Source organism: Ambystoma mexicanum, chromosome 6q, assembly GCF_040938575.1.
Source record: "Ambystoma mexicanum isolate Mex_15411 chromosome 6q, UKY_AmexF1_1, whole genome shotgun sequence".
Taxonomy (NCBI): Eukaryota; Metazoa; Chordata; class Amphibia; order Caudata; family Ambystomatidae; genus Ambystoma; species Ambystoma mexicanum.
In genome coordinates, this window is record NC_090937.1 from 1671596823 (window position 1) to 1671619746 (window position 22924).

Genomic DNA, 22924 nt, shown 5'->3' on the forward strand with positions numbered 1-22924 from the left:
TGACTTGGTCCCACCAATCAGTTTTGTAAGGTGTTTCAAAATAAGTTTCAACTGTGCGTATGCAAATGATGTCATTTTTGTATGAAAACTTTGCCTACTGTGGGCAGCATGGACAGCTCAGTTCAGTTCCACAGGTCTGTGCTCTCCCATCGGCATACTGGGCCTAAATATATTGTGTTACGTCCTGCTTGGTGTACACCTCTCCTTAGATCACCTTGGTGTTCCAATCGTTACATGGCTTGGAGGACCCCCGAGACATTGTAGACCCCAGCGAGATTCTCCTTTCCCTCAGCCAGCAAAGGGCATTCCAGTCACCCTCCATGGGGGGGAGGAGGCCCTGCAGACACAGAGTTCATAAAGGTCTGCTTGGTCCTGAGCGCTGCACACACTCAGGGTGAGGTGCGGGCAGTAGGCAAGGCTTGGTAACGGAAGGATCTCTAGGACACACGAGTGGACCTTTGCAGGAACGCACAATACTGTGTTTGCAAACACACGGAGGGGGGGGGGGGGGATTTTTTTTGTGGCGTTTAGGATGCATCCTACAGGGAGAAGGACGCTTGGACGTAGTCCTAGATGTTAGTTCCACCCCTCCGAGAGGGAGGGTGTGTGTGGCAGGCACAACTGCATTAGAGCAGAAGGGTGCATAGACTGTGGCCGACCCCCATTAGATGGGAGTTGTGCGTAGTGCAGGCAATTGTATAGTTGCATTGGGGTGTTAATGAATTGTTGATTTTTTAAGAAAGGCACGCAGTTGGATAGGTGGGGACTGGGTACGTCTGTCCTGTTTATTCTTTGGTGTTCCGTCAGTGTACTGTTGTAGTGTTTGTTGTTTTATGAGGGGTTGGCCAAGGTGGAAGGGTCGACACCAGTGGTAGTTTGTATATATTTGAGCTTTGCACAGTAGGGGCAAACGTAAGGTCAGAGGAGGGCGTGACCAGACAGTGCATACTAATAGAGTATGATAAGGGAACAGGTGGGCCTGTGGAGAAGGCCATAGTTGTACTAATAACGAGTGGGTGGGTGGGTCTGTGGAGAGGCCCAGTGAATGTGATGTGAGCAGGAGGAATGGTTAGTATGCATGTGTGAAAAGGGTGGGGGGTGGTTGCAAAAGGTAAGAGGAGGGTAGCGGAGGTTTGAAGGGGAATGAGGACACACTGTGGGGTCTACAGTGGGAAAAGGGAAGGAGCTCCAGACGATAGTTACGTCAGAGTGCATAAGTGGGTCTGAATGGCATTCAGGAGGGACACGTCCCTGGACCATTTATGTAAGTTGCCCTGATATTGTGATAAAATACTCAAATACCACTTTCAGTAGGTACAGGACACTGCGGGACAGTGTTTCCGCGAATGGCCAGGAGACGGAACATTTCCTAGTGGAATAACTGAAAGCATGTTTTCATATTTACTAGCAACCTATAAAGGATCTAAACTAAGAACAGGAAAAATATCCTATGGCTCTGGAAGATATATGAGGAGGAGAAGGATGGGCCAGAGAAGGGGTCAGACCAGGCAGTGATGCTGCAGTGTCACCTAATGCAACGCCCCCTCCCTACGGACTGTACCCAACGCTGTAACTTGGCGAGAGGTACACCAATCCATGGTGCACAAGAGAAGGAAAGGAGAAGAGCAGCAGAAAGTATTCAGCGGAAATACAGTCCCCGGAGGATAGCTCAGCGGCGACGTGCTCGCCTTGGAAACAAGATGACAAAGCAACACAGGTTCGATCCCTGGGTCCGCACTTATAAACCTCTGGGTATTAAGCGCATATATATGAGAGAGAGAGAAGACTCAGGAGGATAGCTTAGGGGCAATGTGCTCAACTTGGAAGCAAGACGACATGGAGCAACACAGGTTTGATCCCCAGATCCATATTTAGAAACCTCAGGTTATTTATAACGCGCTTAATACCCAATCATATCAAGTGTGTCTCCCGAGTCCACTAACTGAAGACTCTGAAGAAGAACCCAAGATAGCAGTGAAGATAGGACAGAAAGATTTCTCCTTTTTGATAGATACAGGGGCCACGTATTGTATAAGGGAGAGTGGGTTCCACACAGGGTAATAGACACGCAACACCTTGTGGCTTCCCTATTGTATTCAAAAGATACTCCAATAAAAATACTGGGGAGGAACTTGCTAAGTAAACTCAACACAACAATTTCGTTATCAGAGAAAGGCATGGTGTGCCCGACATTTGGAATGTACCCAGAAAAGGGCAGCCATCATACAGGCTTACTGTGCACAGAGCAGAGCACCTCGCAGGGACAGCCAATGCACCCAGAGGTGTTCCTGTACGAGGTCCAAATACTATCGGGTTGGGTAACCGGGATGAAAGGGAAAACATTTCGACTGGCCACAGAATATTTGCTCATGCCATCGGTGCACATGGAAGTTGCCCCAAGCATGTGGATACTGTTGCAGTTGGAGGGGGCAGTCACACGTAAATACATGGTGATATCATGTGGGACAGGTGAGGACGAAATTAATGGAATGACATACAGTTCTCTGTATTGACCCTAAATTGACTGATGATCATCTATTTGCAGACGTCGAGGAGGAGCGAGTAATGGTGATCCAGCTTCACATCCCATGCCCAATACAAGTGGTAGAAAGGATAGTGCCGCAAATGACATAGGTAGTGAAAAAGCAGGCCACCTAGTCTCGGGTTGACTTGGAGGAGGTCCAGTGAAATGTATGGACAAAAGGGCCCCACAATGTAGAAGTGCTCAAAGGAGCTGGGGCGGTCTGAATCAAATTGAAGGAAGGACGTTGCTACCCCGGGTGAAACAATAACCACTTTCCTGCGATGCAGATGAGGTCATCTATGACACGCTCCTTGCATTATGGCATCAGGTCATAATACAGACATCAATGTCACCATGTAACAAAGCTATATACCGAATCAAAAAAGCAACAGGAAGGGCCTGGAGATTTATACAGGATATCCGAACCTTGAAAAATGTGGTAAAGGCTGAGTTTCCACTCATGTCGAACCCGGCTACGACATTATGTAATATCCCGCCAACTGGAAAATAATTCACAGTGATTGATTTGAAAAGTGCTTTCTTCTCCATCCCATTGCATCCGGATTCTAGATATCTCACGGTGTTTACGTATCGCAGTGTCAGATTTGAACACGTGAGGTTAACACTGGGGTATTGTAAGGGTAGGATGTTCTTTTATTGCCAGGATTTTGGGAGGGAGGGTGTTGGGGGGAAAGGGGGGGGGGGGAGTAGTTAAAATGGGGTGGATGAAGGGGAATGGGGGGGGGGGATAGAACACCCTAAAAAAAGAGAAAACATTTGATGAACGTTTTCGTTATTCTTTCCACATTGAAACAGCAGGCGTTAGAGAGCCGTTGATGAAAGAACATGGAACCATTGCAAGTCCCCCCCCCCCCCAGTGTTTTCAACAAAGAGATCCAGATGGTTTTGAGCAATCAGCAAATACTCAGTACACTTATACAGTACGTAGACATCTGTATAGTGTGCAGTGTGACGGAAAAGCAATGCAGGAACGATTAAATCATTCTTTTCACCCTGCTAGTCGAGAAAGGGTACAAAGTAGACAAAGAGAAGCCACAGGACTGTCAGACTGAGGTGGTGTATCTGGGATAAATAATGTCAGTAGAAAGGCGGAAGATAGCACAGGGGGAGAAGCCATACACGGAACGCCACCACCCTGCATGGTTAAAGAGATACAGCAATTTTTGGGATTGTGCAATTACTGTAGGGCTTGGGTGTTCCGACTATTCAACATTCACAAGGCCCCTCCTCCAGGCACTCAAAGAAGCGCAAGACGTTAAGCGCCCCAAATGGACCTCAGCGAGTAACAAATATTTTGCCAAACTTTGAGTCACTTGCTCATGCCCCAGTATTGGTAACTCCAAACTATAAAGAGTAGAACACCTAACTAACCCCAGGCAACGTTATTTCGACTGGATGTTCCTCCCACTTAATCCTCACCTTTAGACATCTTCCTTTCCAGCGTCGGCTGCATCGGAATAGAAATTTCGGTAGGGGGCACCATGAGCCAACCTTTTTGACTGAATGTCCAGCGAAGGTTGACATGGATCGATAGTACAAATAGCACACACTGTGCCCATTACTCAGTTCTGTTTTTTCGCCTTCTTCCTACAGAATAACTGGCATTAATGCAATCAAACGAGATCAGACGCTCAAGGAACGCAAGGTGTAATGCACGGAATTCCACAGCAGGGTAGGATGGGAGGGGCGATGATAAATACATGGGAGGAACATCCAGTCGAAAGAACGTTACCAGGGGTAAATAACTTGGTTCTTCGAAAGGACTGTGTCCTCCCATATATTCCTAATTTTTACATGTCCCAAAGCAGTATTTAAATGGAGGAGGGAGTACGAATTTTCGGGAAATAATATTTAATTTCAGAGTTTGTCATGAATGAGTGTATGACATCCTTTCCAAAATCCCGCCTTCAGGCCTGAAGCAGAGTCTAGTTAATAGTACTTTGTGAAGGTATGAACAGACGACCAAGTGGCTGCCGCACAGATGCCCTGAATCGTCACCCCTCTTTGTAAGGCAGAAGCAGCAGCCACGCCCCTTCTGGAGTGAGCCTTAAACTTCTGGGGTATCCTTCCCTGCTAGTCTATAACATTCTGTGATTACACAGAATTAACAACCTTGATAAAGTCTGTTTACAACTGCCATAGCCAACTTATGTCCGGTGTAACCGACATAACGTCGGTCATCCTGCCTTAGTCTATCGAGACGTGAAATGTAGAAGCTCAGAGCTTTTTCTGTGCAGTCTTTCTTCCTCCTTACTAGGGTGTGGAGGAGGATAAAATGTTGGCAAAACAAATTTTCTGTGAAACATGAAAATCGGAAACTAATTTGGTAGGAAGGTTGGTCTAATTCTCAGTGTAACTTTGTCCTTGTAAAAAGTTGTGAATGGAGGATTACATGGTAAAGCTTGTAATTCGCTCACCCTGTGGGGGGATGTCAAAGTAGAGGCACTTGATCAGGACGCAAAATTATTCAAAACTGTAGCCAATTCATGCACACCTTAGAAATGCCACTTATTATTCACAAACAATCACTGTAAATAAAAGAGATTTGTGAAACCCATCTTAAAACCAATAAGTACTATATTTAAGAGTCACCACACCATAATACACAAACTGACCTCAATGGTGTTCCAGTTAAGAGTACAGAGCTTTTTAGATGCCTCCCGGGATTTACTTCTAGGCTCACTGTTAACCACTAGTGCTATGGCAACTGGGATTTATACTCCTCACAAGTCCTGTGTGAAGATAAAAAACACACTCCCTTAGGGGAGTAAGGATAGCTCAGGGGCAACGTGTTTGTCTTGGAAGCAGGACAATACGGCGCAACACAGGTTTGAATTCCGATCCCGTGCTTAGAAATCACTTGCTAGTATTAAGCGCGTTATAAATTAACAAAACAATAATAACGTGGTGATATGATAGGTAATTTATAACGCGCTTAATACCCAGAGGTTTCTAAGCGCAGACCCGGGGACGAACCTGTGTTGCTCCACGCCGCCTTGCTTCCAAGGCGAGCACGTTGCTCCTGAGCTATCATCCCGAGAGGTGCTGAAAATTATAGCTCAAATATCAAGTAAATATCCCCAACTGGCATTTACCCAATCACATAATCCCCAACAAAGTTTGTGCCTACCAAGTTAGACAATGGAGAAGCAGGAGTTCTCCAGAATGACTGCAAACATCTCATCACCAACAGGGCAGCAGACTTGCCTATATTCTATGGCATCCAAATAATGAGAAACCTAATGCAAAGATAGAAAAAGCAGGGAAACTACATTTGTGACCGAGTCACTGCACACCATTACAAACATAACGCGCTGTGTAAATAGTTCACAGCAACACTGTCAACTCCTGATGACACAAATACGTTAAATTTAACACTTTCTGAGGATTCCAACTCCCCTTGCACTTACCAAAACACGAGACCACACTTGTGTGGCAGGCAGGGAATTACTGCAAACCACAAGCAAAACCTGCTGCAATGTCGGATCCTCTCATTTGAATCATACTAGGCGCCCAAACCGTAGCGCGTCTATCAATTGCAGACCTACGTTCTCCTAGCATTGCTGGTTACTCATGGCGACCGTATTGGGAAAGGCTGCACTATGCATCCAATGCCCACCAGAATGCCAACAAACATCCTATTTTTCAATGAGCTCCGCCTAACTGTACACAGCGTAGCTACAATTACTCAGGTCACTAAGTGCTATATCTCAATGTAATTTAGAATGCAATCAGGTGCCCAACTAAAAATATTGTACCAGGCCAATGCTCATGTATGAAGTTCAGCGACCGCATACTGGAGCAAAAAGGTAGTTGAAACTCCTACTCTGTGGACATATTCTCCAAATATTACCAGTGTGCCCCAAGCGACCATCCCTCCGTTATACATAGACCACACTATATATTCTGAAACGCCCACAATTTGAAACTGTGTTTTTATATGCAATGCATATTACATTCCAAAGGAATATTGATGTTAACCCTACAAACATCCATTTTCTATTGTACTGTACTGTGGATGCAGATGTGAACACCGCCTCACGAAGGCTGCCGGCACACATTGGCAAACCACACCAATAATATAAAAACATCTAGCCCATATCTCCACTGGACACTCCATAGAAGCGGCACATCTCTACAAAAAGGCAAACCATTGCAATGCCTTATTGCAAAAAGTTTTTTTTGAAAACCTCCCATCACTATGATCAAAAATGTGTGTATGGGGGGTTGGGTGTTATGTCTCATTTTATGTGTGCACTACATGGGACTTCTTAATGTAGATGGACAAACTTAAGTATAGATGTCCAAATTAGAACATCAACATGGACCATTCAATGTTGGTTTTCAACCCATTGTCCACCGAGTCCAAACGGCAGATCCATTTTTGTTCCTCCCTCGTCAATGCTGTCTCTGTCACCACCTCTCGGGTGTGCTCCAACAACCTGAATAATGAACCACAACATATTTATAGGTTTATGGTTCACAGCAACAAAATGATCTACGAGCGGTTTATCAGCAACTTTGTTTTTCATACATGATTGATGCATGCAGATCCTTGGTCTTATCTCACTGCATGTTTTGCCTACATAGATTAGAGAACATGGACACTTTATTCCGTAGACCACCCACTTAGTACTGCAATTGGTGTGGTCCCGTAGTTCCCATTCAAGATCACACATGGTCAACTAATTTCAAATCCTTTGTGAGAGCACACACTGAACAAGTTCCACATCGGAAATGTCCCTGTATTGCTTTGAGACACCATCTGCTGGTGATGGAATAATCAGTGGGTTTCGAAGGAGTGCACCAACCTTTGTCTGAATAGGTGGGCGTTTTAACACAAATCTGTGTTTTTGGTCCCATTTGCCAGAATGTGCCACAGTTTTAAGATTTCTATTTGCAGCAAACTACTCGTTGGAGTATGTGTTGTAACACAAGTCATCTGGTTAGTCCTCACCTTGTTCTTTTTCCTAAGGCAATTCTTTCTGTTCAAATGTTTAGCTCGCGCATGTGGCCATTTTAATGGTTTGATCTGGATAACATTGCTGCCGTAATCTTTCCTGAAGACGTTGCATGTTTCTCAAAGTCCTCCTTGGACATACAATTTCTTTTAATGCACCGACTATAGGACAGGTTTTCTTTTAAGGGCTTTCGGGTGAAAACTAGTGTGGTGCAAAAGGGTGTTCTTGTGTCTCCTTACAGAATAATGAAGTATGGATCGCGCCACCTACTGTTTTCCTAATAAGTTCAAAAAAGGAATGAGGTCTTGTTACACATTCATAATAAAGATGTCTGTTGCAGCTGGGCCACATTAAGAAATCAACCAAAGTGGACCTTGCCCCTCTCCACATCATGACCACATCGTCTATGTACCTGTGCCAGCATATTATAGATGGTTTGTGTGCATTTCTTCACTATAAATATGTACATTCTCGAAGTTGTCAAAGTAGATGTTAGCTATATCGAGGGCAAATGTCGCCCCCATGCCTGTGCCTTTAATTTGTTTGCACCGATTGCTTTCAATCATAAAAAAAGTTTTCAGTCCAAGTGATACATGCACAGTCTAGAATTAATTCTGTAGGGACTTTATTCACATTGTTCCGGGTGTCTAAGTACTCTTTGATGACTTGGAGGCTAGCTAATTGTGGGATACTAGTATAGAGCGCCTCCACGTCTAAAGGTGACAAATCAGTGTGCTCCATTTTTATGTTTGTAATGTCTGTAGTGTCCCTGATGTACGATTTCATTTTCAATATCAACTGCTTTAGAATAAAATCGACATACATGGACAACGGTTCTAAAATAGAACCTATACTCGACACAATAGGTTATCCTGGAGGGGCCGTGACACTGATGCACCTTAGGCAAGATATAAAACAGTGGGGTGACTGGATGAACTTTATTCAAAACAGTTCTTTCCTCTGGTCTCTATCAATCTCTCGTTTTCAGCAAACGCTGTGAGGTTAATACTTTCCTCGCAAAGCCGTTCAGCAGGGTCAACTACTAAGAGCTGGTAACATGTATGGTTGTCCAGTAGCCGCAAGGCTTCTCGGTCTGTATTTGTCTCGGGACAAAAAGAACAAAACCTTTCCCTGAAACCCTTTGTCCACAAGTTTGATAGTTAGGTTGCAGTCCTTCTGGAGATCACTCATCGCCTTCCTCTCACCTTTCGTCAGATTATCTCTAGTGTCATCATTAGACAATAATAGACTCCTAGAGGTATTGCAAATTTTATTCTCAAATGCTAATATTTCTGGACTAATTCCAGATGTAGGCTGAACTAAGGTAGAATGGGGGTCTAAAATCTGTTACTCTAGACTATGTTTGTCACTTTCCCTGAAAAAGTATTTAAGTCGATTGACCCTGAAAAACATTCGATTTCCGGCTCCAAAATGTCTGCTTTTTTGGTCAGAACAAACTCTGACCTTTTTTCAGGACCTTCAGTTCCTCATCTAATAGGAGGTGATCCAATAAATTAAAACCCAGGGTTACAGAGTCTGATCTTGCCGGTTGTTCCACCGGCATGTTCTTACGCCAAGTTCCCCTTCGTTGCAACAACATCGAGCTCGACCTCTGCGTCCACCACCTGCTTGTGAAAAAATGGTTGGGGTGGACCTCCTAACAATGTTGAGGGTGTTTCTTCTCTACTGGATACTTCAGAGTCGTTCCACTTGTACCATTTGAAGTTTCAGAACATATTTACGACCTAGGCGTGCAACCCCGATTCTTTGTGTGTAACTTTGGTTTTGATCTTGGTAAAAGTTGGGATTTAGATAGGGGTACGTTTTCTTTTCCCTATATTGGTCAATGTCTTTTCACAATCTCCACACCTTTTTGTCTGTCAACTGTTGGAATTTTGCCATTTCTTCTATTATTTTTTCCAACTTAACTTTGGCATCGGCTATAACCGTTTCTGTTTTCCAATTCCTTTAATTCCTCAACTGTTTTTTATTTTCCACAATAACATACATCAATTGGTTATTCATGATTTCTTTGAATAAAGGCTGTTGTAGGAGTGTGGGTGAGTGACTTCGAGAGTCATCTTCGAACCTCGAGGCCTTGTCCCCGACGGGGTGCGGTGGAGGGGGGGTGCGGGGGGAGTCTCTCCTAGTGAGGTCCTGCTAACCTCTACCCCTAGGGATGATATCACGCAGCAGACTCGCCTCCCTAGCCTCAAAGCAAAAGGCACCACCGTGGGGAGAAGTGACTAACTCCCACGATTTGTCGCAGCTGCCACGATTTGTCGCAGCAGGGAGCAGAGGGTGTATGGACCTAGGTGTTGGGGAGGAGCTTTTCCTTCACAAGAAGGGTCTTGGCCTTCTGGCATATACTCCAACATAAAATAAGCAATTGAAATTTACCAGTTTGGGCTTTTGTGTAGACCTACGAAAGGTAGTTGCCAGACATTGCTATAATGCTACTAACTGCATTAATTGGTAGCTTGAAACAGTCCAGATGATAGCAGTGCCTGGTAAATGCTCATCTAATACCTACACACTTACACAAATGAAAACGATTGGCTTTGCCAATGCTTGTTTTGAACAGGACTTCAGTAAAGGACACACATACTTCTTATAAATCGAGTGGCTGAAGGCACACCTGGTTAAGACATTTACATTACACCAGTAGTGAGTTTACAGCTCCAATTGGCCCTCTATATTCTTGGAAGAAACAAATGGGTGAATGTATTTTGACAATAATGGGCCGAAACACAGTGTCGACACCTTAAACTTGGCGTCAGCAGTCTGACGTTATCTATCCGATCGTGTATTATTTGCATACGTTAGATCTGAGTGTTCTAGTGTGATAAAACCATGTGTTAATCTTTCATGTAATCATTGTCCCTGGGGGATAGCTCAGCGGCAATGTGCTCGCCTAGGAAACAAGACAACACGAAGAAACAGAGGTTCAAACTTCGGGTCCGCTCTTAGAAGTCTCTGGGTAAGCAAATACGCAGCTAAGTCATATTCCAGTAACAGCGCCTCGATGCCCCCGGGCTATGTGAGCGCTCTAAAAAAGAAAAATGCAAAAAAAGAATTAAGTGGCTAAGATTAAGTTGTACTGAATATACAGCTAGACAAGTACAGATACACTATTCCCTCATACAATATATTTGAATACTGTTGCACTTTATATCTTTTTGCACTTTCATGCATTATGCACTGTATGGTATGTTGCAGCACTTTTTAAAAAAAATGTTCTCTGATAAATATATTTTTCCTGCATTTTTGCACTAAGAGGATTCATGTTTTGTAGCGTCTGTACATTTATTTTGAAACGTGTCTGATTGCTATTTATAATAATAACAGGAATATATTATGGTGTGTTCTATACATTTGTGGATCTCACCTGATAAACATTAATGTGCAATTCATAAGCGCTTATAGAATAGAGCTCTGCTTTTAGGTCATCATACACTGACCAAGGGCGCCCTCTTTTGAGGTATTACGATGGCAGGGCTACTCTCCTGGTTTGTTTGTTTGTTTGTTTTTGCATTTATATAGCGCTAGAAACCCTCAGGCATCTGAGCGCTGCTTATCCCACTTGTGTGGTGCTCATGAATTGACCTCGGAAGGATGAAAGGCTGAGTATGGCTCTGCCGGGATTCGAACCTGCATCGGTAGGCTCTGCATGGATGTCAAAGTGAGCGCTCTACACTGTGCTATCTGACCGTTTGTTTTGCGATTTGTTATTATGGTACAGAAACCTTCAATCTACGCAAGAAAGAAAATTAATTCAATACTGTGAAGAAGAACATCGGCTGAGTAATGCAGAGTACTCTGCCAACAGCGAGAAAGGACTGGGTAGCTCTGCCGTGGAAGGCGCAGCTCTGCATCATAAATGCAGGAGGAGTCAGGAGAGGAAGCCTGGGAGATTCGAATCGGCTGTGTGCGAAAAACTGGCCTGGACCGAGACATGCAGCTTGGAAACAAGCTGGCGAGTGAAGGCGACACAGGAATAACCTGAAGGAGGAAGATACTCGTGCCAGTAATACTAAAGGGGTGAAGAGAAGTGAGAATCATTACTGATCCATCATACTCATCCCAGTAATATTAAATAAGTGGAAGCAGAAGAGAACTGTTATTGGTACTGAAGTACTAGTCCTCGTAACTGTCGAGTGAAGGAGAAAAGTGATAGACCATTTGAAAATATTTAGAACTGGCCGAGCCAGGAGGAACAGTGGATTTTGGCTATAGAGAAGCATCAAGAGGGTGGGGTCTAGCCATCCTTCACAAAAACACCTTTTAGTAATTTCCAACAAGAGGCTACCTTGCAACACCAAATGCAAATCCATGCGGGCCGGGAGGATAGCTCTGGAGCAACGTGCTCACCTTGGAAGCAACACAGTTTCAATCCCTAGCTCCTAACGAATTATAATTATCCTCGCCAAGTACCTCCTAAGCCATTCCGTAACCCACAACTTCCTTCTCCTATAGAGGCCACCTGGCTATGACCGACATTTCACAGACTCTCTCTATCCAGCAACCCACGCTCACTTTGTTAGGAGATATCTGGTTAGATGTCTCTGCCAAAACTATGACCTGCTCCCTCACCGACAATCTGGATGCTCTGGGCCTGTTGAAATTGATCTCACACCAGACCCACATTGCAGGACACACCCTAGATGCACATCTGGCCAAGTCAGCCACTCCCAGCTCACCCACTCATTTGGACCGATCACCACGCTATACCTTTCTCACTTCAATACCTCCCCACGCCCCACCACCACCACTTCTATCAAACAATCCCTCACCTATCCCGGCCACCTCACTTCAATACCCCCCACCCCCAACCCCACCACCAAACAATCCCTCAGCTATCCCGGCCTCCTCACTTCAATACCCCCCAACCCCAACCCCACCACCAAACAATCCCTCACCTGTCCCGGCCTCCTCACTTCAATAACCCCCAACCCCACAACCAAACAATCCCTCACCTATCCCGGCCACCTGGAATAAAATCATCATCAATCCAGACCGGGCCAATTCCCTATGTCATACTCTACCGGACCCTCCATCCATCTCTTTAACCTATGATGCAGCAAAACAAGGACTCTTCGTCCCCCACCCCCTTCACCATCTCATCACCCCTTCCAACAACCAACCCTATACCAAAACAGGGTTAGTAGAATTGCTGGGCATCAATTAGCTCCTGGAGTCACTTAATCAGCGCCTGGCAATAATTGTTTTCAGTGTGTGCAGCTGCTTAGCTGCACCTGCTGTGTCCCAGTGGAATTTTCAGAAATATCCACAAGATGGCAGCAGTGTATGACAGCATCAGCTTGCATGTTCTTGACATGGAATAGTGGAAAACCTATGGTGCCTGAACCATGCCTCCCAAGCTCAAATGACGCACACCTCCCAAGCTCAGATGACGCACACCTTCCCAAGCTCAGATGACGCACACCAAGCTCAGATGACGCACACCTTCCCAAGCTCAGATGACGCACACCTTCCCAAGCACCGCTGACGCACACCTTCCCAAGCACCGCTGACGCACACCTTCCCAAGCACCGCTGACGCATACTTCCCATGATGTTAATGGATTCATTGAGCACTGGTAACATTCGTTAGGCAAGCATCTTTATTTTCCCCTTTCTAATAAAAGGGGAAACAGTGCATAGTAGCAAAATGTAAATAGCATTGGATTAACCCTCCTGCACCATATTTAGAAAGAAAGCCCTGCTATACATGAAATACCGTGCCATGCCATGGTTTATTTTTCCTCTTACAAGGTTTGAGAAATACCTCTGAAAACGGATGTTTGCCCATTCATTTACAAGACAGAAAGGGAGTCACGGTGTTACTGTTACAGTATAAAGCATATGAATAAGACTGTGCAGGCGGCGCTCACTGCAAATCTGAATTCCTTTCTGAAACCTAGTGCTGCGGTTTCTCTTTGCTCTGAGTCCGGGCAGCAGATGGATGTAGGTTGCATGATTTTACTTGTGACGTTGGGATGTGCAGCAACCTCCCACCACACCTATTCTATTACTATAGCATTTCACGGCCTGAAACCTACTTCTTTGCTCATCCAGGGGACACTGAATACAAGATCTCACCTGACAGTGAATCAATACAAAGTGAACAACTGTGCATTGAAATAAAAAAAAGAGCATTATGATGGTAAATGTTTGTCAGAACGTAGGCCTTGAAGACAAGGTGGTTATACAAAATAGAGCAGAAAGCACGCTGCAGACACCTCTGACTGAGCTTCTTTCGCTACCGCCAGCTGCAGTGAGGACATGCTGCCCGACAGAACTCCAACGGAATAAGAACACGAATCCTATGCTCTCTGAGCCTAATCCATTACAAACTAGACAAGGATTTGCTAAAATGTGTTTAAGACTCCTTACAATGAGAACATGTATTTTGTGGATTCGCTAAAGAAATAGGCAGATGGCTGTTTTTTCGCCGCTCACAGACGTAGGGCCACTTTCTGCTCCTTCATAACGCATCTGAGTGCAACACTCCTAAACCCCTCTTTCTTATGCTTGCACAAACCTTGTATAACATATGTACTCCATGTCCCACAGACCCCGACATACAAACCTAGAAAACAATTATTTTCAGATTCCTTGCTGACAAGAGGGATGGCTTTCAGAAACAGGGGTTGACACCTAGGAATGCTTTCCTGAAACTAATTGTAATGGCCCCTGGTCAGAAAAAGTGGCTCCTGGTCAGATAAAAATCCAGCTCTTGAGCCATGAATCCCAATTTCGACTCCGTACCAAAAGCGATATACGCCTTCCCTCAAAGCTCTCAAAATCCTCAAACATCACCTAGAGTGAGCCTGGAGGACCACCCCCCACTCCTCATAACAACATCAGCCCTTGCAAGACTGAACAGGGCATACTTGCACGAAATCAAAAGCAAAAAAATTAAAACGTTTAAACCACACACTATGGAAACGGAATCTACAACTCCAAAAATCCATTTAGGAATTCCACAAAATCCTAGGGGATTTCAGCTCCCCTACTTGCCTAAGCCTCCCTAAACCCCGGACTCAAAAGCGCCGAGCAATGAACTTTCAAACCACGTTCATAGCGTTGCGCTTGAAAGACACCATACGATCATCACGGAACTAGCTCTGATCCCGCTTCAACATCCAGACTCTCCACAATACCGAACCCTTACTCACCCTCCTCACCTACTTTCTCTTCTTTCAGCCATCTATCCGAGGCTGATTTCTGCAACCTAGTAGCACTTAGCCAACCCACAGGCTTGCCTGGAGACCCTTGCCCACCACCCCTTCTAAAAATGATCCTTACCTCCACATGTGCTGGCAGCATAGCACTCTCCATTGTAAATAATTTGCTCTCATCAGGCACCTTCTCAGAGGCCTTCAAAACCTCTGACGTCAAAGCGCTTCTCAAAAAACCCAGCCTCGACCCACACTCTCCAGCCCTGTGGATAAAGGGTGTGTCAGCCACATTTACTCCCTAAAAATAGGCAAATACTCCCAACGAATAAAACTCTGGAGTAAAAATGCTCCTGCTTTCACCCAGAGTACCACAGGAAGGAACAACTATCATTATGGAAGAGGTCAAATGTATCTTTTAATGGGCATGAATAACTTTGCGCAAAGAAGTATTTCTCACAAAAATATTTGTTTTACAGGTAAACCTATTTTTACTGATTTATTACATATTCCCATTGGAATGGGACTCCCGTTTTACTCCCTAAAAAATCATTTTATTCCCAACTTTCAAAATTAGGGAGTAAAATACTCCCACTTCAAAATCTTATCTGGAGCACTGAAGCACTGACTCCGGAAGCACCTCAAAACCTTCCTCTTTGCTTCTGCTTTCTCTCTCCCTCTCCCCTGCTGAACAGCTAATTAATTCTTCACTGAAACTGCACTGATCCTGCAACTGGACCACTCTAAACAGCCTCGGTCCTGGGCCCAGCCACTCTCCACTTGCACTGATGCCCTGGAACCCCTTTGCACTGCGGGACTGTCTCTGTATCCCGACAGCCCCCCCACCTTCCCCAGCACTTGCTCTGCACTTACCTCGCACTTGCCACCAGCTGGCCCTATTTATTTATTTATTACTTTACGCCACTTACCTTATACTGCACTCCCCCCCCTCCCCTTCCTCCTGCACTTTTCCCCCTCCCCCACCCGTGCACTTGCGCGATCTGAATGACACCTGGCCTAGTAGGATCGTTGTCTGTCTCCCCTTGTCCCTCCCCTCCCTGCCTCGTCGCGCCTTGAAACACCTGTGTATAGGCGCGTTACAAATACCATATCATATCATATCTCCATCAAGCTACCTCCCAATGCCCGCTTCATTGCTAAACTAATTGACCATGCGGCATGTATGCAACTTGACCAATAGACTCCTCAACCCAGCCCAATTGGGGTTTCGACCCCTCTGTGTTAACAGAATGCTCTATGGTCTCCATCTGCACTCATCCTCCTGGCTGGATCTATCTGTGGCCTTTGATACAATCGACCACACAATACTCGGGAACAGGCTCCTAACTCAGTCGTTCACAAATCATTCTCCTCCCTTCTTTCTCCTCGCCCAGTCACAAAATGGGTGCTGCGGGAGCCTCCCTTTCACCCCTCCTCTTCAACCTCTACCTAAGCCCACTGCCAGCTCTCATGCGCTCACACAGCCGTACCTGCTACTATGCAGACGACACCCAGATCATTTTCAAAATCCCCAAGATTCCAGCTTCGCCTCTTGTCTCTCGGATATCAATCACTGGATGACTAACAACCACCCAATCCTCAACCCGGGCAAATCAGAGATCCGAATAGGCAGCAAAAAACTGCTCTGATCCCCCAACCTTTACTTTGGCCAGTTGCCCTTGGAGCCTCGCCTGCCGCCTCCACCTCAGTTAAAAATCTAGAATACACCATGGACGCCAGCCAATCTCTCTCCAAACACATTAACTCCTTATCCAGAACCTGCCACTTCCACTTACTCATCCTAAAACGCATCGTTCCCAACTTTGCTTACCCTCAAAGAGTCTCCGCAATACTGCCTATCATCATCTCCCATCTGGACTATGCCAACTCCTCAGCGTCCCGGCACACCCGCTCAGGAAACTTCAACGTATCCAAAACACAGCAGCCAGACTGCTCTTTGCCCTCTCAGACAGAGAACACATCACCCGCACATTCTGAATTTTGAACTGGCTCCCTGTTCACCTAAGAGCAACTTTCAAAGCCGTGTGCTTTACTCACTGAGCCCTCCATGATATAAGACCTGATTTCCTTCAGAACACAATCATCCACTACAAGCCCCCCAGAAACCTCTGACCGGGCTTAGCTCTTCTACTTGCTATCCCACCTCATCACTCCACCAGAGTTAGCGGTTCTGCTTTCTCTCTCCTAGCACCCAACATCTGGAACTCTCTTCCTCTGCACCAAAAATGACCTCTCCTTCACCTTATAAGAAAAATCCCTCAAACCTGGTTATTTACTGCATTATCCTGAAACGCTCCCTAAAACTTCAAAGCGCCACTCTGAGCATATGAACAGTCACCCCAGGCAGTGCTGGCTGCAATTGCGGCACTGACGTCCAAGCACCTGGCAGTTTATCATACCCCTATCATGACTCTGTTCCCCCTCAAACACCACAAGCTGAATCATGGCCCTCATATATGTAATGTCACAGGATTGACGAATCATTGCACCTGGCATATAAAGGAAAACAGGCAAATCGCAAACAGTGGTAGAAGCAGTGTGGGGTGATAGAACCGCCATCGTCGCAATCGGACACATTGGGGTACAGAGTCTGGAATTGTGATGGGAGGTCGTGCTGTCATGGCCAGGTCCCGAACCAGCAGGCCAGGCGGGGGTCCCCTGTGCAACTACAGGGGGGAAAATCAAGAACCAGCCCAGCATCGCTCAGTAAGGGATGGGCAGGTACTGCGCATGTATGAACCATAGGATGGGCCACCCATGGTAAAGGTAACTTGTTAACATGTTCCATAAGCGTGCAATATCTGGGTAGACTTGCCAAGAAGAATATGAAATTACAACCCCATGCGCCTCTTGTGGCAAATAGTTGGGAGCATAGATTATCGCTGTTGCTAACCGTTTTATCAAAGCAGCGAGAACTGACAGAAGAAGCCTAGTACCTGAGCGGGCACCCAAACAACAAAGTATCGATTTCGGCAAGGCATGTGTAACACCACTGACCGCAGGCATGGCTGTCCACACACAGCAGTATACAGCAAGGACTATGACAAAATCTGGTTGCGCTGGTCACATACTTCTCCACCTACTTACAGCAGACTACACCTCAAGACCTCCGACAGCAGAATGCAGTGCATAGAGGGTTTCTAGCACCCACGCCATCTCCCGACTCCTCTCAGCACCCATCCACATGCTGAACCACATGCTTTTCTAAGAATTTTTTTGCCGAAATGCACACATGCATCCTAATCGTACTCCACGACCTCCAACACTCTGGACTTGGTCCTCCGAGGGTGTTCCCACTAACAGCGCATTAACACTATAATGATGGTAAAAGGCGCTATACAAACAAGTACAATACAAGCGTATTAAAAAGAGAAAGAGAGGAATAACTTCAAAAGAGGAAAACAACGTGTCAAGGACACGAGAGAGAGAAAGAGCCCTATTTCTGAACGATATGAATTGGTCAAAATAGGTGCCAAGAACTATGTACACCTGTTACTAAGTACAGGCGAAGGAAGTCATTCTCCTGTGAATTAGGTGGTTTGGATAGTGGCAGGCAAAGGCTAGCTTAGCATTGACAGAGGACAGAATGTTCCTCTTGTCCTCACAGACGACTGATAAGCACCCTAGTTAGTTTTGGGTTTGGTAGGGAAGACGCATTGCTTAGGGATAGTCGGGAGTTAATTTCTTATTTTGTCGAATAAAGTCCATAAAATGGAAAATATCATCTCCGTCCTTCTGATCTGCGGTAACACTTAACCTGAGACTTCACGATCAGCACCAGCCCCACCCCAGTTTCCTCTTCTGGTTGCTTGTAGATTCCTTGATGCCAAATTAGGCGCCGTTCCAATAGCTTTCTGCTCTCCTGTATGGATCCATTTTGTATGGGCTGAAACACAATGTGCCACAACTGGGCATCCACAGGACACATGTGATTACTGATAAATGCAATGTTCAGAAAGCATCCTGTGGATCCCTCACCAAAGCCCTGCCTAAAGTCTCCTCCTAGGAGACTAGGAGAGGGCAGACGCTTCCTGGCCCCAATCCTGGAGGCAGTGTACTACAGGAGGGCAGACACTTCCTAGCCCCAATCCTGGGGGCAGTGTACTGCAGGAGGGCAGACACTTCCTGGTCCCATTCCTGGGGGCAGTGTACTGCAGGAGGGCAGATGCTTCCTGGCCCCAATCCTGGGGGCAGTGTACTGCAGGAGGGCAGATGCTTCCTGGTCACATTCCTGGGGGCAGTGTACTGCAGGCAGCCAGGAGAGGGCAGATGCTTCCTGGTCCCAATACTGGGGGCAGTGTACTGCAGGAGGCCAGACGCTTCCTGGTCCCATTCCTGGGGATGGTGTACTGTGGGAGGCCAGAAGAGGGCAGACGCTTCCTGGCCCCCAATCCTGGGGGTGGTGTACTGTAGGAGGCCAGAATAGGGCAGACGCTTCCTGGCCCCAATCCTGGAGGCAGTGTACTGCAGGAGGGCAGATGCTTCCTGGTCCCATTCCTGGGGGCAGTGTAATGCAGGCAGCCAGGAGAGGGCAGACGCTTCCTGGTCCCATTCCTGGGGGTGGTGTACTGTGGGAGGCCAGAAGAGGGCAGACGCTTCCTGGCCCCAATCCTGGGGGCAGTGTACTGCGGGAGGAACACCAGGGTAGAGACAGGGCCCAGGTTAGTGGGAGAATCCGTGGGATGAGATGCAGCATTTTCCCTCTAAAGGGAATCCTCTTACTGCCATGCCAGAAGAGGTTATGGTCATTATAACATCTCTCAACCTTCTATTAAAACTGAAACGGTAAATTCCAAGGTTGTTACCCCACAACATGTTCTACCAAAAGAACTAATCTTTTGAATCCCTAACAAACATCTTCCTCAATACCAAAGGTATACTACAAAGAATGGCAGCAATGCTGCCTTCTCTACACCTTCTTCCACTAATAAGGTTCAAACCTACAATCCCTCTTTAAAATACTAAGGGAATTAAATCTACCCTTAATTCTGCAGAAGAAGTGGAAACACATGTCATTAAAGTGAACTACATGTCTTAGAATAGGGACTGTGACGAAGAAGAGGGTTGAAGAGGCATGTAGAGGTGAAGGACAGGCAAACAGACACAACAGTCGTTGCCAGGATCAGGCAATTAACAATAAGGGCCTGCACCTGCAGTCAATTGTCCCACATAAGAGGCATAAAAGGCTGCCGCAGGAGGAGGTGTGTGGGGAGGAGTAGAATGGAGCTGAAAGGCTGGCAGTAGTAGCAGCAGGGGTAGAGCACGAGGCTGGTAGTTCGTGAGGAAGTGTGTTCACTTAAGAGGGGCGTGGCTGGAGCAGCCATGGAGTAGGACGTGCTTCCCGTGTAGCTCCGGAGGATCCAACAGATGATCCAAAAAAACTACCTTTGAAAGTGCACCATTGGTTCCAGAATTGATCACACATGCACGGGAATGTATGCTCTGCCCACTGTGTAAAGATCGAGAGTATCGTAAGCGGGAGTCGGGAGGAATTGCTCGACGAACGACGGGTGCAGTTCGGTCCATTGTCACACAAGATGGCCGACAACAAAGGAAACGACACTGGGGCACCTGAATAGGACAAATAGAGGCGGCGGCCACCGGGAAAGAACGGCAATGGTGAGGTGAAGACGGAACAAAACCCCTGGGGGTTATGGGCCTTGGGTCGTGGAGGCTCGGGGGCTGGCCCGGACGACAGGGGCCCGAGGGCAATAGGTGTGTGAAAATGCAGGCTGCACCACGACAAGCACGAGCGGCGCTCACTCGGCACTGATCAGCAACTAGCAGCGGTGAGAGGATATCGCGACTGCCCTGAGATCACTACGACGGTCGGTGAAGAGCGGAAATTACGATTGGGAAGACACTCGAACGCTAGGGTGACCCAACATAGACCGGAATATGACGGCGCGAGGGGCCGTGGGCAAGAATAAGAACAAAAAACCCACGATGGATATTTTTGCAAAAACACAGCAGTCTCCTGCGGCCAGCGCAACCAAAGGCCCGGTGGCACAGGCTGAGGGCGCCACAGCGGCCGATAACCATCAGATTTTAGAAGCCATCACGGAGCTGAAGGAATCTTGGGGGGTTGCGATGATGGACCTACGCACTTCCCTGGAAGCTAAAATCGAAGCAGTCTCCCTGTTGAGACAAGATGAGACTGGCGGAGCACAAGCTGCCTGGAGGGTGCGGTGAAATCTAACACGGACACCAGCACCAACAATGCAAAGGTGTCCTTAAACAACAAGTGGCTAACTTATAGTCTCAAGCAGAAGAAGCAGAGGGGAGAGCGAGGAGAAACAATATTCGCGTGGTGGGCTTGCCGGAAAGCGAAGAAGGCCAGGACCCGAACAATTACATTGAGAACTTACTCCTACAAGCAATTGGGGCCGGTACACTCTCGCAGGGTTTTGCGGTGGATCACACACATAGGGCCCTTATGAGGAAGCCGAGACCAGGGGCCCCTCCACGAGCAATAATTGCTAAAATACTGAACTATAAAGACCGCGAGAAAATATTGGAATATTTTCGGAAAGGCGGAACGATTGAGAGGGCCTCGTGTACTATCACGGCATACCCGGACTATACTATGCTGGTACAAAGGCAGCGGTACAACTATGTAACTATCAAAAGGAGGCTACGGGCTGCTGGGATAAGATATATGCTGCTGTACCCTGCGAAACTGAAGATCGTACATAAGAGCAAATTGCATTTTTTTAATACTCCGGAGGAAGCAAAAACATGGCTGGATCTGCAGTGCTGCCCGGATCAAGACACGTAAGAGACACAAAATGGACGTGGAAAGTGACTCGGATACGGTATGCATACTGCCAGGGCGGTAAGCGAACATCCCGAGGGTGTCTATGCGAAGACTGAGAATGATGTGCCTGGCTGTGAGAGGCTGATGTTCGATTATATATTGCTGATTGTGAGAGACTTGATGGACTGGAATATAGTCACAGTTACATATATTTAAATTGTTCGGCAATGTGTAGTTCACTGATGTGCTATTGGAGCGCAGGGTGGAAGTACCCTACCCCCCGAACTATAGTTGTAGTTTGGCAACTAGGGCGGCCTCACCCTGCGGAGCTTCGAGTACAGGTGAAAGCCGGAAAGAGCTAGATGTGGGGGAGCCTGAGATCCAGGGATGGACCTGGGCAACAGTTGGGGGGGGGGGTGTTGGGGAAGGGATGGGAGGCGGGGGGGAGGGAACGGGAAGTTTGTTGTGTTTTTGGTTAAAGGGGTTTTAGATTGGGATGCAAACCTATATGGATTGGAACTTGAAGCTAAGCGATACCTGGGGGGGGGGGGGGGGGGGGTTGGAAACGGGACCATACCAGGCCATAGGGGACCTTAAAATACTCACATGGAATGTGCGGGGGCTTAATAGCTATTTAAAAAGGAACAAGGTTATGCTGCATCTGCGCAGGCAGAAAATAGACATTGCATTGTTGCAGGAAACCCACCTCACACGTGAGAGGATGGAGATGATTGCTGGAAAATGGAAAGGGGTGTTGGTGGGCTCATCTTACTCGGCCTACGCAAGAGGTGTACTTATATGGGTAGCGCCACATGTCCCGTTTCAGCGGTTGCAAGTAGTGGCTGAGACAGACGGGAGGATGGCTATGCTGAGGGGATTGGTAGAGAACAGGGAGATAAGTATTGTTAATACGTACGCCCCGAACCAGAACACAGCGGCGTACATTAGGACACAGAGTGCAAATCTGAGCGTGTGTATGGGTAGCGAGGTTGCTCTTGGGAGGGGACTTCAACTGCGTACTGAACCCAAGGGTGGATAGATCGGATGGGAAATTAGACAGACCGGCCCCTGCATCCAGGGCGCTACAGACACTGCTTGATGACTTTGGGCTGGAAGATGCATGAAGAGTTTGGCACCTTGGGGAAAGGCAATATTCGCATTACTCGGCCCCACAGAAATTATCAAAGAGACTGGATTATGTCTTTGCATCACCTGAGATGATAGCGGAGACGGCATACATAGAGTACAGGGCCAGGGTCCTTTCTGACCACTCGCCCTCGATTGTTGCTTGGCAATAATGCCCCCCCCCCCCCCCCCGAGGGCGAGGATCCCGACTTGGCGCCTAAGAGCGGAGGCGTTGAGGGACCCCTTCTTTAGAGAGGACTTGCGGGAGGAGATAGTGAACTATTTTGAAACCAACACTGGGAGTGTGGACACGCCGGGGACATTATGGGAGGCCT

General features: G+C 46.8%; 1 protein-coding gene across 2 annotated transcripts in view; it reads right to left on the reverse strand.

Annotated features, from left to right (window-relative positions):
* The window catches only part of LOC138517030 (zinc finger protein 850-like), a 79215-nt gene that overhangs the window by 15127 nt on the left and 41164 nt on the right, over positions 1–22924 (reverse strand). Inside the window, exon 1 of one of the 2 annotated variants that reach the window (XM_069632541.1) lies at positions 5676–5751. The exons of the other annotated variant lie outside the window; for it this stretch is intronic. The gene's annotated coding sequence lies outside the window, so the exon portion shown is untranslated. Of the gene's footprint in view, positions 1–5675; positions 5752–22924 lie in introns of those variants that run through there. 2 annotated transcript variants of the gene reach the window in all.